The sequence below is a fragment of the Salvelinus fontinalis genome, chromosome 39, assembly GCF_029448725.1.
Source record: "Salvelinus fontinalis isolate EN_2023a chromosome 39, ASM2944872v1, whole genome shotgun sequence".
NCBI lineage: Eukaryota > Metazoa > Chordata > Actinopteri > Salmoniformes > Salmonidae > Salvelinus > Salvelinus fontinalis.
Window position 1 is genome coordinate 2,486,580 of NC_074703.1, and position 14,116 is coordinate 2,500,695.

The following is a 14,116-nucleotide window of genomic DNA, read 5'->3' on the forward strand; positions in this document are numbered from 1 at the left end:
AGCTGTCCGTCCTGTGTCCCTGTAGCGCTGTCTTTAGCATCTCACAGTACGAACATTGCAATGTATTGCCCTGGCCACATCTGCAGTCCTCATGCCTCCTTGCAGCATGCCTAAGGCATGTTCACGCAGATGAGCAGGGACCCTGGGCATCTTTCTTCATCTTTCATATTTCGGTGTTTTTCAGAGTCAGTAGAAAAGCCTCTTTAGTGTCCTAAGTTTTCATAACTGTGACCTTAATTGCCTACCTGTTAGTGTCTTATGGACCGTTCCACAGATGCATGCTTATTCATTGTTTATGGTTCGTTTAACAAGCATAGGAAACAGTCTTTAAACCTTTACAATGAAGATCTGTATTTGGATTTTTACGAATTATCTTTGAAAGACAGGGTCCTGAAAAAGAGAAGTTTCTATTTTTGCTGAGTTTATAAGCAGGCTATTTATTAACAAACTAGGCTATAACGGACTAACATTTGCATTGGAGTTGATGACAACGCAATACATTAAAGACCGTAAATACACAACTTGAACCAACCACATATTTAGCCATGGAGCACATTCTGATTGGCCAGTAATGGGCCAATCCTCGACACACCATAACTTGTTTATTCATTAAAACCCAGCACTTTAGTGAAAACACAGCTCTTTCAGGTTATGAAAATATAAACAAATATTATTAAGGACACACTCCCGAACCTAAAACGCTACCGCCAGCGCTGAGATTTACCATTGCATTAGGTTTGTTAAAATAGAGCCCTGAATGTCACATTAATGGTGCGTTTTGTAAATTCACTCTGGCTATCTACTCCAATTTCAGAGCACTCTCATCCGAATGTGTCAGAGCTGATGAATTTAAGAACGCTCAACACCCGGTGTCAGTAAAAGGCGGCAAAAAAAAGAGAGCGCGGAATTACATTTTTGCCAGTGTGACAAAATGAAAACTTCGCGCGCAATTGAAATGTCAAAGAACGCCGCGGTTCGTGCCAAGAGTCGTGGGTGAAACCATTCACTTCAGGAAAAGGGGTGATTATAAATAAAGTTTTCTTTCATTATGTGTTGTTGAATTCATAAGAATTATTTGCTGCCATTGTAGTAAGGTTGGCAATACGAGAGGTCTTCGGACGTACTATTTTTGTTTTATTTTCTTTTAGTGAACAACTAGTGGGTTTTGAGTACTTCTCCCCTATTTGGGAAGTTGGTCTACCTGCTCCTCAGTCTGAGAGAGATACTTCCTCTGTATATAAACACCTGTTTTTAAAACTGTATAACACAATAGTGTCTTTGGAAAACGGTTTCATATAACATAAAGACAATAGCGAATGTGACTATGTATTTATTTATCCGTTAATGTATTTAAGACCTGTTTCGGTAAGTTTATTTTCTTTAAATGTTTTATTTCACCTTTATTTAACCAGGTAGGCTAGTTGAGAACACGTTCTCATTTGCAACTGCGACCTGGCCAAGATAAAGCAAAGTAATTCGACACATACAACAACACAGAGTTACACATGGGATTACACATATTTTTTGCTGGTTTAGTTTGCCATATTAATGACGAGCTAAATAACACCGTCGGTCACTGCACTACAATGTCTCGCTAGCTACTGCTAGCAGGTGATTTATTGAAATATTAAGTGAATGTTTATTTTTTTATTAATGTCACTTCACATTGAGGCCATGTGTCACTACTGTTGCTCCTATCTAAAATACATATTGTGTCCTACCTAACCAGTGAACGTGTGGCTGTGACCGTCCTGTCATCACTGTTTGATATCTTTTACTGCAGGTATGCTTTTCTGTATTTTTGTTATTTTCTAAACACAACGCATGTATACTATACGATCACTTTGTAGATTGAGTCTGAGAGAGATATTCTGAGAGTAGTGAACATGTGACTGTGACCATCCTGTCAATGCCTGTCATCACTGTTTTATATATTTTACTGCAGATAAAAACCAAGTCAACCTGAAGTGTGGTTGTCCATGTGTCTTTCTTCTCAGGGGTTATGTAAAGTTGGTTACACCAGCAGCACAGTTAGTCACCGACGCTCTGGACAACATGAAAACAGCCTAACCAGCTCTGCAAGGGTGAGTAAAATGATCTGAGTGATGTGTTCTCTCATTTGTCTCTGGAAGTAGCTAGCAAGCCTGTTAGCGGGTGCTTGACTGCCGTTGTGAAGCCAGAACGCCGGATCAACCCTACTCCACGGCCAGAGCGTCCAATGAGATCTCTGAACCCTCTGAGAGCGAAACGCTCTGAATTTATGACCGGACAATCTGACAACGCTCTGAATTTATGACCGGATAATCTGACAACGCTCTGAATTTATGACCGGACAATCTGACAACGCTCTGAATTTATGACCGGACAATCTGACAACGCTCTGAATTTATGACCGGACAATCTGACAACGCTCTGAATTTATGACCGGAAAATCTGACAACGCTCTGAATTTATGACGGATAATCTGACAACGCTCTGAATTTATGACGGATAATCTGACAACGCTCTGAATTTATGACCGGATAATCTGACAACGCTCTGAATTTATGACGGATAATCTGACAACGCTCTGAATTTATGACGGACAATCTGACAACGCTCTGAATTTATGACCGGAAAATCTGACAACGCTCTGAATTTATGACCGGATAATCTGACAACGCTCTGAATTTATGACCGGATAATCTGACAACGCTCTGAATTTATGACGGATAATCTGACAACGCTCTGAATTTATGACCGGACAATCTGACAACGCTCTGAATTTATGACCGGACAATCTGACAACGCTCTGAATTTATGACTGGAAAATCTGACAACGCTCTGAATTTATGACGGATAATCTGACAACGCTCTGAATTTATGACCGGACAATCTGACAACGCTCTGAATTTATGACGGGACAATCTGACAACGCTCTGAATTTATGACCGGAAAATCTGACAACGCTCTGAATTTATGACCGGATAATCTGACAACGCTCTGAATTTATGACCGGATAATCTGACAACGCTCTGAATTTATGACCGGATAATCTGACAACGCTCTGAATTTATGACCGGAAAATCTGACAACGCTCTGAATTTATGACCGGATAATCTGACAACGCTCTGAATTTATGACCGGATAATCTGACAACGCTCTGAATTTATGACCGGATAATCTGACAACGCTCTGAATTTATGACCGGATAATCTGACAACGCTCTGAATTTATGACCGGATAATCTGACAACGCTCTGAATTTATGACCGGATAATCTGACAACGCTCTGAATTTATGACCGGATAATCTGACAACGCTCTGAATTTATGACCGGATAATCTGACAACGCTCTGAATATATGACCGGATAATCTGACAACGCTCTGAATTTACCAACGCCCAGCGCGCACTCTGGCACTCCAGATTGAATTTACGAACACACCCTGTGTTGTTACACAATAGTATGGAGGTAATAACACAAGTTTATCAATCCAAAACCTTTCAATAATTGACCACTTGTCTTTTGAACACACCTGTTGTACGGACTAGTAGGGTGGTAATAACACAAGCTTATCAATCATGTCCTCATAAGAGACTGTTTGGTTCACATTTCAGTAATCATTTGGCATTTTCACATACGACTGTATGTATGTATAATTTCTACTCAACTAAATTGTAAAATGTAAAACAAGGTAATTTTCTAATTGTTATTATAATTCTATCTCTCTGCATTACCTTCTATAGCTTGACCAAAAAGACAGATCTATGATGTCAAAGACTTGAAGAAACTGACTGGTTCCTTTTAAGTTAACTGGAGACAGAGTAAAGGTTATATTCTGCACACCCAATGATAAAGCTATTGTTCTGTTTGGAGCCTGTTTCTGGGCGAAAGATCCATGTTTTTGTGTTTTTGTGTGTGTGTGTGTGTGTGTGTGTGTGTGTGTGTGTGTGTGTGTGTGTGTGTGTGTGTGTGTGTGTGTGTGTGTGTGTGTTTGCGTGCGTGCGTGTGTGTGTTTGCGTGCGTGCGTGTGTGTGTTTGCGTGCGTGCGTGTGTGTGAGAGAGAGTGAGAGTGAGAGTAAGACCAGTACGACCATACATCATCTGGGCCTACAGTCTTGGCACCTGCTTGCCCAGCTTGGGGGAACCGTTGAGCTACTGTTAGAGGAAGTCTGTCTGGAGTGACTTCCTGTCATTCTGGCCCCTGTTGTCCTCACTCAGTTGTAACAGACTGAGGCAACCTTTTCACCCAGTTGTCCCTCCCTCACACACACACACACACACACATAGGGTCACATGCGTTGCAGCTGCTTGCATGGGGTATCTTGACTATATAAATGCTCCTGTACTCGTTGTACAGCAGGCTCTCACTCCATTTCACCTGCGTGGGCGGGGGGACCAGCCTCCTTATTATAATAGGGTTTTAATTAAAGTTTGATTGATTACTGACTTTGCCTTTCCTCATTATTAGTTAAAGGTAGAATTTCCACCACACCATCTCCTTGCCTGTTCATTTGCCTCGACAGGCTGTGGTCTATCTCGGTTTTAGTTATAAAAATATTTGATAAAGCCTTGTGTTCCTATTTGTATTTATTCGCTTCACACTGTTAATAACGGTAGGTACAACTTGATTCAGCAGCCCTAGCGCCAATTTTTAACCATTTCATGTGTTTGAAGGTAGGACTCCGCCTACCCGGCAGGTCCAGAGAGAAAATCAAGTACACCTATAGATCTGCTGCTGGCCAATGCAAGCTCAGATCACTGTGCCTACACTTTCCTCGCCCATAGACTGTAAAAAGAAGCCTCAAAAGCACAGAAAAATGGATAACACGACGGCTCATTTAGGCAGATTAGGCGGCTGCCTGTGGCGGAAGATTGTTGAAAGCGGCATTTTCTGAGCTAAACTGACCAACACGCACCTCCAACAACAACACATAAAGCCTCACATAATTCTGCCCAAAAACAATGACAATTTCTCTCAACCAGTGGAATATGGGCTTTTTAGGTGAGAGCTCGATCTACGGGGAGAGCTCGAGAATTCAAGCCCCTTGGGTGTAGCCATAGGGTTACATTGGAAGTGCCCATCCAAGAAAGCTCAAGGTCATTGGTCACAAATAAAATGATGTCAAATCAGGTTATATCTACAGTAGTTTTAATTGGACTGATCATGCCAACATCATACTTTCAAAATCTTAGCTAACAGTCATTTGGATGTCTACTGGCTATATGCGAACGAGTGATGCACGTTTGTAGAAATACTGGTTGCATCCAAGGCTCAGCCAGTTGTTCACATAACAGAATGTGGCACTCGACTGAAGAGAGAAGAGACAACCAACTTGCTAGTAAGAGCATCAGCGCGCGCTCTGGAAAGACAGCAGAGAGTAGAAAGGCAGTTTGCAAGTTAACTTACAGCATCGCGTCCCCTGAACAATAACAAAGAGGTAGGTGAGAAGCCTGACCATGGAGACGGGGGTGAGAAGGTGATGAAGCCTACTTCATGAGCTGTAACCGAAAAACTACTGGCATTTGGAAAGTTTGAGGTGAGGGAGAAAGTGTGGTGGAACAAGTATTGTTAAGTATCTTGTTAGCTGTATCAAATTCCCCGTTAGCTAGCCAGAGAAATGTTGAGCAACATTAGCCAGTTTAACTGATCAAATTATTTAGTTCTTGATGTGAAAATTAGCTGGCTAATGAAGTCAGCTAACGACTCCTTGCCATTCTTCAAGTAATAACGCGTTAGTTGCTTACTGGACCCTGGCAATCTGTGTGAAATGTTAACTAACTTAGTTAACTAGCTAACAAACTAACTACTTCCTGTGAACTGATGTTGTCCCTCTATAGTATATGGTTAATTTTCAGAATGAGAGAATTAAGTGAAAATTAGGCGTTGCTTGTTAAACAAGTGGATTCAGGGATCAAGTGTAGTTGGAGCTGGGCCTGGTTTAAGATGGATGCCGCTATAGAGGTGAAAGGAACACCACACACTTTCCCTCTTTCTAACTTTTTCAATACAGTGGATAAAAAGCGGTATGCCAGGTGTATTCTCTGCCTGAAAGAGATCAATTATGCCAACAAATGGTATCATGCTCTGCTGGCACATTATAGAATTGATGTACACCGGAAGAAATCGTACAGTGTGATAATGTTCAGTATAGCCCAACAGATATTGTTTTTGTTGTGTTGAACTTGACAGCAACATGTGTGTAAGTGAGAGGGGATTATTACATTTTCTACTCATTGAACATTATTTTTGCACACATGTAGCTTTGTGCACTTGATCGATGTCTATAGTGGCCACTATATTAGAGCAACAATAGAATGCCTGTTTGTTTCATTCTATTTCTACTTTAAGATGTTTTTCTCCCAAGTGCAATATTTAGGTGTGTGTGGTCACAAGCGTTCTATTATAAAGGCTGTCATGGTAACAAGCGTTCTATTATAAAGGCTGTCATGGTAACACGCGTTCTATTATAAAGGCTGTCATGGTAACAAGCATTCTATTATAAAGGCTGTCATGGTCACACGCGTTCTATTATAAAGGCTGTCATGGTAACAAGCGTTCTATTATAAAGGCTGTCATGGTAACACGCGTTCTATTATAAAGGCTGTCATGGTAACAAGCGTTCTATTATAAAGGCTGTCATGGTAACAAGCGTTCTATTATAAAGGCTGTCATGGTAACAAGCGTTCTATTATAAAGGCTGTCATGGTAACAAGCATTCTATTATAAAGGCTGTCATGGTAACAAGCGTTCTATTATAAAGGCTGTCATGGTAACAAGCGTTCTATTATAAAGGCTGTCATGGTAACAAGCGTTCTATTATAAAGGCTGTCATGGTAACAAGCGTTCTATTATAAAGGCTGTCATGGTAACAAGCGTTCTATTATAAAGGCTGTCATGGTAACAAGCATTCTATTATAAAGGCTGTCATGGTAACAAGCGTTCTATTATAAAGGCTGTCATGGTAACAAGCGTTCTATTATAAAAGGCTGTCATGGTAACAAGCGTTCTATTATAAAAGGCTGTCATGGTAACAAGCGTTCTATTATAAAAGGCTGTCATGGTAACAAGCGTTCTATTATAAAGGCTGTCATGGTAACAAGCGTTCTATTATAAAGGCTGTCATGGTAACAAGCGTTCTATTATAAAGGCTGTCATGGTAACAAGCGTTCTATTATAAAGGCTGTCATGGTAACAAGCGTTCTATTATAAAGGCTGTCATGGTAACAAGCATTCTATTATAAAGGCTGTCATGGTAACAAGCGTTCTATTATAAAAGGCTGTCATGGTAACAAGCATTCTATTATAAAGGCTGTCATGGTAACAAGCGTTCTATTGTAAAGGCTGTCATGGTAACAAGCGTTCTATTGTAAAGGCTGTCATGGTAACAAGCCTTATATTATAAAGGCTGTCATGGTAACAAGCGTTCTATTATAAAGGCTGTCATGGTAACAAGCCTTATATTATAAAGGCTGTCGTGGTAACAAGCGTTCTATTATAAAGGCTGTCATGGTAACAAGCATTCTATTATAAAGGCTGTCATGGTAACAAGCGTTCTATTATAAAGGCTGTCATGGTAACAAGCGTTCTATTATAAAGGCTGTCATGGTAACAAGCGTTCTATTATAAAGGCTGTCACGGTAACAAGCATTCTATTATAAAGCCTGTCATGGTAACAAGCGTTCTATTATAAAGGCTGTCACGGTAACAAGCATTCTATTATAAAGCCTGTCATGGTAACAAGCGTTCTATTATAAAGGCTGTCATGGTAACAAGCGTTCTATTATAAAGGCTGTCATGGTAACAAGCGTTCTATTGTAAAGGCTGTCATGGTAACAAGCGTTCTATTATAAAGGCTGTCATGGTAACAAGCGTTCTATTATAAAGGCTGTCACGGTAACAAGCGTTCTATTATAAAGGCTGTCATGGTAACAAGCGTTCTATTGTAAAGGCTGTCATGGCTAACAAGCATTCTATTATAAAGGCTGTCATGGTAACAAGCGTTCTATTATAAAAGGCTGTCATGGTAACAAGCGTTCTATTATAAAAGGCTGTCATGGTAACAAGCGTTCTATTATAAAGGCTGTCATGGTAACAAGCGTTCTATTATAAAGGCTGTCATGGTAACAAGCATTCTATTATAAAGGCTGTCATGGTAACAAGCGTTCTATTATAAAGGCTGTCATGGTAACAAGCATTCTATTATAAAGGCTGTCATGGTAACAAGCGTTCTATTATAAAGGCTGTCATGGTAACAAGCGTTCTATTATAAAGGCTGTCATGGTAACAAGCGTTCTATTATAAAGACTGTCATGGTAACAAGCGTTCTATTGTAAAGGCTGTCATGGTAACAAGCGTTATATTATAAAGGCTGTCATGGTAACAAGCGTTCTATTGTAAAGGCTGTCATGGTAACAAGCCTTATATTATAAAGGCTGTCGTGGTAACAAGCGTTCTATTATAAAGGCTGTCATGGTAACAAGCCTTATATTATAAAGGCTGTCATGGTAACAAGCGTTCTATTGTAAAGGCTGTCATGGTAACAAGCGTTCTATTATAAAGGCTGTCATGGTAACAAGCCTTATATTATAAAGGCTGTCGTGGTAACAAGCGTTCTATTATAAAGGCTGTCATGGTAACAAGCCTTATATTATAAAGGCTGTCGTGGTAACAAGCGTTCTATTATAAAGGCTGTCATGGTAACAAGCGTTCTATTGTAAAGGCTGTCATGGTAACAAGCGTTCTATTATAAAGGCTGTCATGGTAACAAGCCTTCTATTATAAAGGCTGTCATGGTAACAAGCCTTATATTATAAAGGCTGTCGTGGTAACAAGCGTTCTATTATAAAGGCTGTCATGGTAACAAGCATTCTATTATAAAGGCTGTCATGGTAACAAGCGTTCTATTATAAAGGCTGTCATGGTAACAAGCGTTCTATTATAAAGGCTGTCATGGTAACAAGCGTTCTGTTATAAAGGCTGTCATGGTAACAAGCGTTCTGTTATAAAGGCTGTCATGGTAACTGTATTGTGTATTGTTTTGTCTGAAGACTTGAGTGTCATTTGCAGTAAAGTCTAGACAACAAATAACATTGGATTGCTTTCTTTACATTTTTTTGCTTTGAGTTAGGTTCACATGAACAACTTTTTTATTTTACACACAGAGACGGATCATGTAGATCATATTCTTTGTTGATTAATTAGTTAAAACCTGCATTTCCCCCCTAGCAGGGATTTATTGCATGTTTCAGTGCAACACAAAAAAGGCCCTCACCAGTTTGCAACCCTGCATTATTCACGGTTCATTAATGATTATCTGTAATCACGGTAATTAATTGTGTAAGTGTTCAGAAACCTATTCTTGTTTACAATAAAAGTGACTCCAAAATGACATAATCTGAAGCACAACCAAAACAAACTGCAAGTGCATCCAACAAGTTTGTAGAGTAACAAGATTTTGATGTAGTCATTGCGTTCTAGGAATATGGGACCAAATACTACACTTTGGACTACTTTAAGACTGTTATGTTCTAATTATCAGAGTAAGAACTCGACGGACACTATGACAGCTTAAACCAAGTTTATTCTTCCCAAAGGATCGACCAGCTGAATCGACCAAGACATATTCACACAAGCACTGATATTTAATCCTTTCTCCTACGCCGAGTCTCCTCCTACACATCTGAACAGCCAATGCATCTCTGTTGCTAGACAGAACCTTAGTGATATCTGTTCTTCCTCACTTCATCTGACCTGACCGCTACCCCAAAGTGCTCACTCCTCCCCAACTCACGGCTGTCATGGTGACTGGTACCAGACTGTGTCTCTTCTCCTCCCAGAGGATCTCTGACAGCTCACAATAACATATCCTGACATAATGTAAATGTTATACATTACCCTCTCTCCCTCAGTGACATGAAGAAGTATCTTTCATATTCTCAGATCCCAACAATACACATAAGTGAATTTGTCCAAATACTTATAACTCCTTCAAATGGAGAAACTACAGAAGATACATAAAGTGCTTTCAATTCTAAACGTTAAAACAGATATGTGTCACGACTTCCGCCGAAGTCGGTCCCTCTCCTTGCTCGGGCGGCGTTCAGCGGTCGACGTCACCGGCCTTCTAGCCATCGCCGATCCACTTTTCATTTTCCGTTTGTTTTGTCCTTGTCTTACACACCTGGTTTCAATCCCCCAATTACTTGTTCATTATTTAACCCTCTGTTCCCCCATGTTTGTGAGTAATTGTTTATTGTATTGCGGTCCGTATTTGTGGCCTTGTATTTATACGACGTTTATTGTGATATATTTGAGTAAAATTGCTTTCATTACTCATATCTGCTGTCCTGCGCCTGACTCATCTCACCAGCTACACACAGACCCATTACAATATGTGACCGACCAGCTCAAACTGGTCTTATGTAACAACAATTGAATTGGTGTTTTTTACATTGGATAAAAGTAGAGACACAGAGCTACAAAATGGTATACATGCACTACAGTTGAGAAACAATGGGAAAGTAATTTTGCTTTGAAAGTTGATAAACTTGAGAAATGGCCTTTGAATATTTTGTTAATACTATTGGAGAGCCCTTCTTTGTCTACACCCATTCAGCATCGTTCACACCCTCTTAAGCTTTAGCCCCACCCATCTCTTTAAGGGTTGATCTGAATGTACTAACAGCAGTCAAGCACCAAAGCTAACCTGCTAGCTACTTCCAGACATCTAAGTGAGAGAGAACAGCTCAATGAACATTACTCGCCTTAGAAGAGCTGGTTAGGCTGTTATGTTATCCAGAGCGTTGGTGACTGCAACTGTGCTGTCAGATTGTCCGTTTGTAAAATCAGAACGTTTCGAGTTCAGAGCGCTCGCCAAACGCTCTGGTCGATGATAAGGGTTGATCCGAACGTCAAGCACCCAAGCTAACTGGCTAACATTGACTAGCTTGCTAGCTACTTCCAGACACATAAATGAGAGAACACCCCACTCTGACCATTTTACTCTCCCTAGCAGAGCTGGTTAGGCTGTTTTCATGTTATCCAGAGTGTTGGTGACTGTAACTGTGATGATGGCAACTGACACCTGCCATATTCAACGGATGTTGAGGATTTGTAAATTCATCAGTTATTCTGCGCTCTCTGGCACACTCAGACGAGAGTGCTCTGAAATAGGAATAGATGGCCAGACTGAACTTACGAACGCACCCGAAATGGTTAACTTACTTGAATAGTGGAGTCTTTTAAGACATGTAGCTAGCTAGGTAAACAATGGACCATAATCCCAACATGAATCTGCAGGTAGCTAACCAACAAGGTTCAATGTTAGCTAGCTAACATTAGGCTATAGCTAGCTAAGCAAATGGCTCTGAGATACGAATAATAAGGTCATACACGTAACGTTAGCTAGCGAGCCAGCCAGCTAACATTAGCTAGCTAGGTAAATAATGAACCATAATCACAACTCATGACGTTACTACACTGCATGAATCTGCAGGTAGCTAACCAACCAGGTTCAATGTTAGCTAGCTAACATTAGGCTATAGCTAGCCAAGCAAATGTCTCTTTCTGTCAAAATTAGAAACGTGTAATATCTGATAATGTAGCTAGCTAGACTATCTTACCCGTATACATCATTAATGGTTGGACGGTCTCCTGTCGGATGCCATGGTAAAAAATACCCTGAAATAAAAGGTGACATTATGTACTGTCACCTAATATAAAACATTTGATCCCAAATCCAGTTTAAATGTGTATTTTTTAAAAGCGCAATTTTTTAAAAACATTTTAGTCATTTAGCAGACGGTCTTATCCAGAGCGACTTACAGTAGAGTGCATACATTTTATTACATTTTTTTTTACATACTGAGACAAGGATATCCCTACCGGCCAAACCCTCCCTACCGGCCAAACCCTCCCTAACCCGGACGACGCTATGACAATTGTGCGTCGCCTCACGGATCTCCCGGTTGCGGCCGGCTGCGACAGAGCCTGGGCGCGAACCCAGCCCAGCCTGGACGCGAACCCAGAGACTCTGGTGGCGCAGCAATAATGTCCTTCCCTTTAACCGCACAGATGCAGATAAATAAATACAAATAACCATATCATGAAAGCAACAATCAAAGTCTAGGAGGAAGGGTAGCTACACAGTAGAAGTCTAGGAGGAAGGGTGGCTACACAGTAAAAGTCTAGGAGGAAGGGTAGCTACACAGTAAAAGTCTAGGAGGAAGGGTAGCTACACAGTAGAAGTCTAGGAGGAAGGGTAGCTACACAGTAGAAGTCTAGGAGGAAGGGTAGCTACACAGTAGAAGTCTAGGAGGAAGGGTGGCTACACAGTAAAAGTCTAGGAGGAAGGGTAGCTACACAGTAAAAGTCTAGGAGGAAGGGTAGCTACACAGTAAAAGTCTAGGAGGAAGGGTAGCTACACAGTAGAAGTCTAGGAGGAAGGGTAGCTACACAGTAGAAGTCTAGGAGGAAGGGTAGCTACACAGTAGAAGTTGTAGGAGTAATTGACATATGTAGGTAGATATCACACTATTAAACAATAGACAGGAGTATACTAGAAAATAGTATAAGAAGGCAGATGTGAGTGCATTTGCCATTCTGGTAAATACAGGAAACCAAAGATTAGCAGATGGCCAAAGTCATACGTGCTTTAAAGTGCATGTATGGAAAAAGCTTTGACACACTAGATTTATAGTCTACCCATTCCACTAAAAATGGGTCAGACACCTAGGCGCCTAAAAGCAATTGGATACCCTAAAGATAGGGGGGAACAGAACAAAGAGTGTATTGATTTAGTGGTGAAGGGAAGGGACACATAGTTTGTTGACACACTGGAATAGAGGGTCTGGCCACCATTATAAACTAAGTGAAAACAGATGGTGGTGAATGACTTCAAAAAGGAAACTTCATTTGCATAAGGGAGGGACATAATATGATGTGTGTATAAATGTTGGGGCCGGGGGCTGGGAAGCGGTGTGTGTTCCGCGGGACATTCCAGATGGTTATACAATTGTAAATAAAAGCATGTTTTGATTTCACAAGTTCTGATAAAGCGTTATATTTCTGAGATGATTTTCCACGACAAAGTCTAGGAGGAAGGGTAGCTACACAGTAAAAAAGGGGGTGTAAAAATAACAGTGTTGACTTATTTTGTTGAGTCCATTAAATGATGTTCAATTCATTGGGACAGGAAGTTGTATTAACAGTGATGGCTAAAGCAGTTGCTAGCACCTGTTCAGTCGACTGAATGATTCAGGCTCAGGGATCTAGCATGTTTAGTCTATCAATTAGAACTGTGATGAGTATGGAAGGTATTGGAATAGGATGCCAGCTGTCTTATCGCATTAGAAACCGGTTGGCATGAGGATGTGCAGTTGCTAGACTATCTTAAAGCATTAGTAATGAAGGCTGTAGTTTCTAGACTATCTTAAAGCATTAGTAATGAAGGCTGTAGTTTCTAGACTATCTTAAAGCATTAGTAATAAAGGCTGTAGTTGCTAGACTATCTTAAAGCATTAGTAATGAAGGCTGTAGTTTCTAGACTATCTTAAAGCATTAGTAATGAAGGCTGTAGTTTCTAGACTATCTTAAAGCATTAGTAATGAAGGCTGTAGTTTCTAGACTATCTTAAAGCATTAGTAATGAAGGCTGTAGTTTCTAGACTATCTTAAAGCATTAGTAATGAAGGCTGTAGTTTCTAGACTATCTTAAAGCATTAGTAATGAAGGCTGTAGTTTCTAGACTATCTTAAAGCATTAGTAATGATGGCTGTAGTTTCTAGACTATCTTAAAGCATTAGTAATGAAGGCTGTAGTTTCTAGACTATCTTAAAGCATTAGTAATGATGGCTGTAGTTGCTAACAACAAGCGTTGAGCACCTGGTTTAGCCAGTACCTTTCCACAGGGTGTGTATATTAATTCCCTTCATTGCGCAGGTGTAAAACATACCTACATATGCAAGTAGGTACAGGTATAAAAACATACCTACATATGCAAGTAGGTACAGGTATAAAAACAATGATCACTGACACACCTTCCTCTTTCAGGTCTCAGATCAACCAACTCAGTAACACAGGTAGGTTACTAAACATTTATATAATACTTTGAATAGAACATTAACAAACAAATG

General features: G+C 40.3%; 2 protein-coding genes across 2 annotated transcripts in view; both read left to right on the forward strand.

Moving 5' to 3' along the window:
* Nucleotides 1-14,116, forward strand: part of LOC129838857 (serine protease FAM111A-like) — an 85,265-nt gene that overhangs the window by 13,780 nt on the left and 57,369 nt on the right. The window lies entirely within an intron of this gene.
* LOC129838858 (serine protease FAM111A-like) overlaps nt 1,218-14,116 on the forward strand; it is a 25,992-nt gene continuing 13,093 nt past the window's right edge. The window contains exons 1-3 of the mRNA XM_055906088.1: nt 1,218-1,365; nt 1,730-1,783; nt 1,998-2,084. The gene's annotated coding sequence lies outside the window, so the exon portion shown is untranslated. The remainder of the gene's footprint in view (nt 1,366-1,729; nt 1,784-1,997; nt 2,085-14,116) is intronic.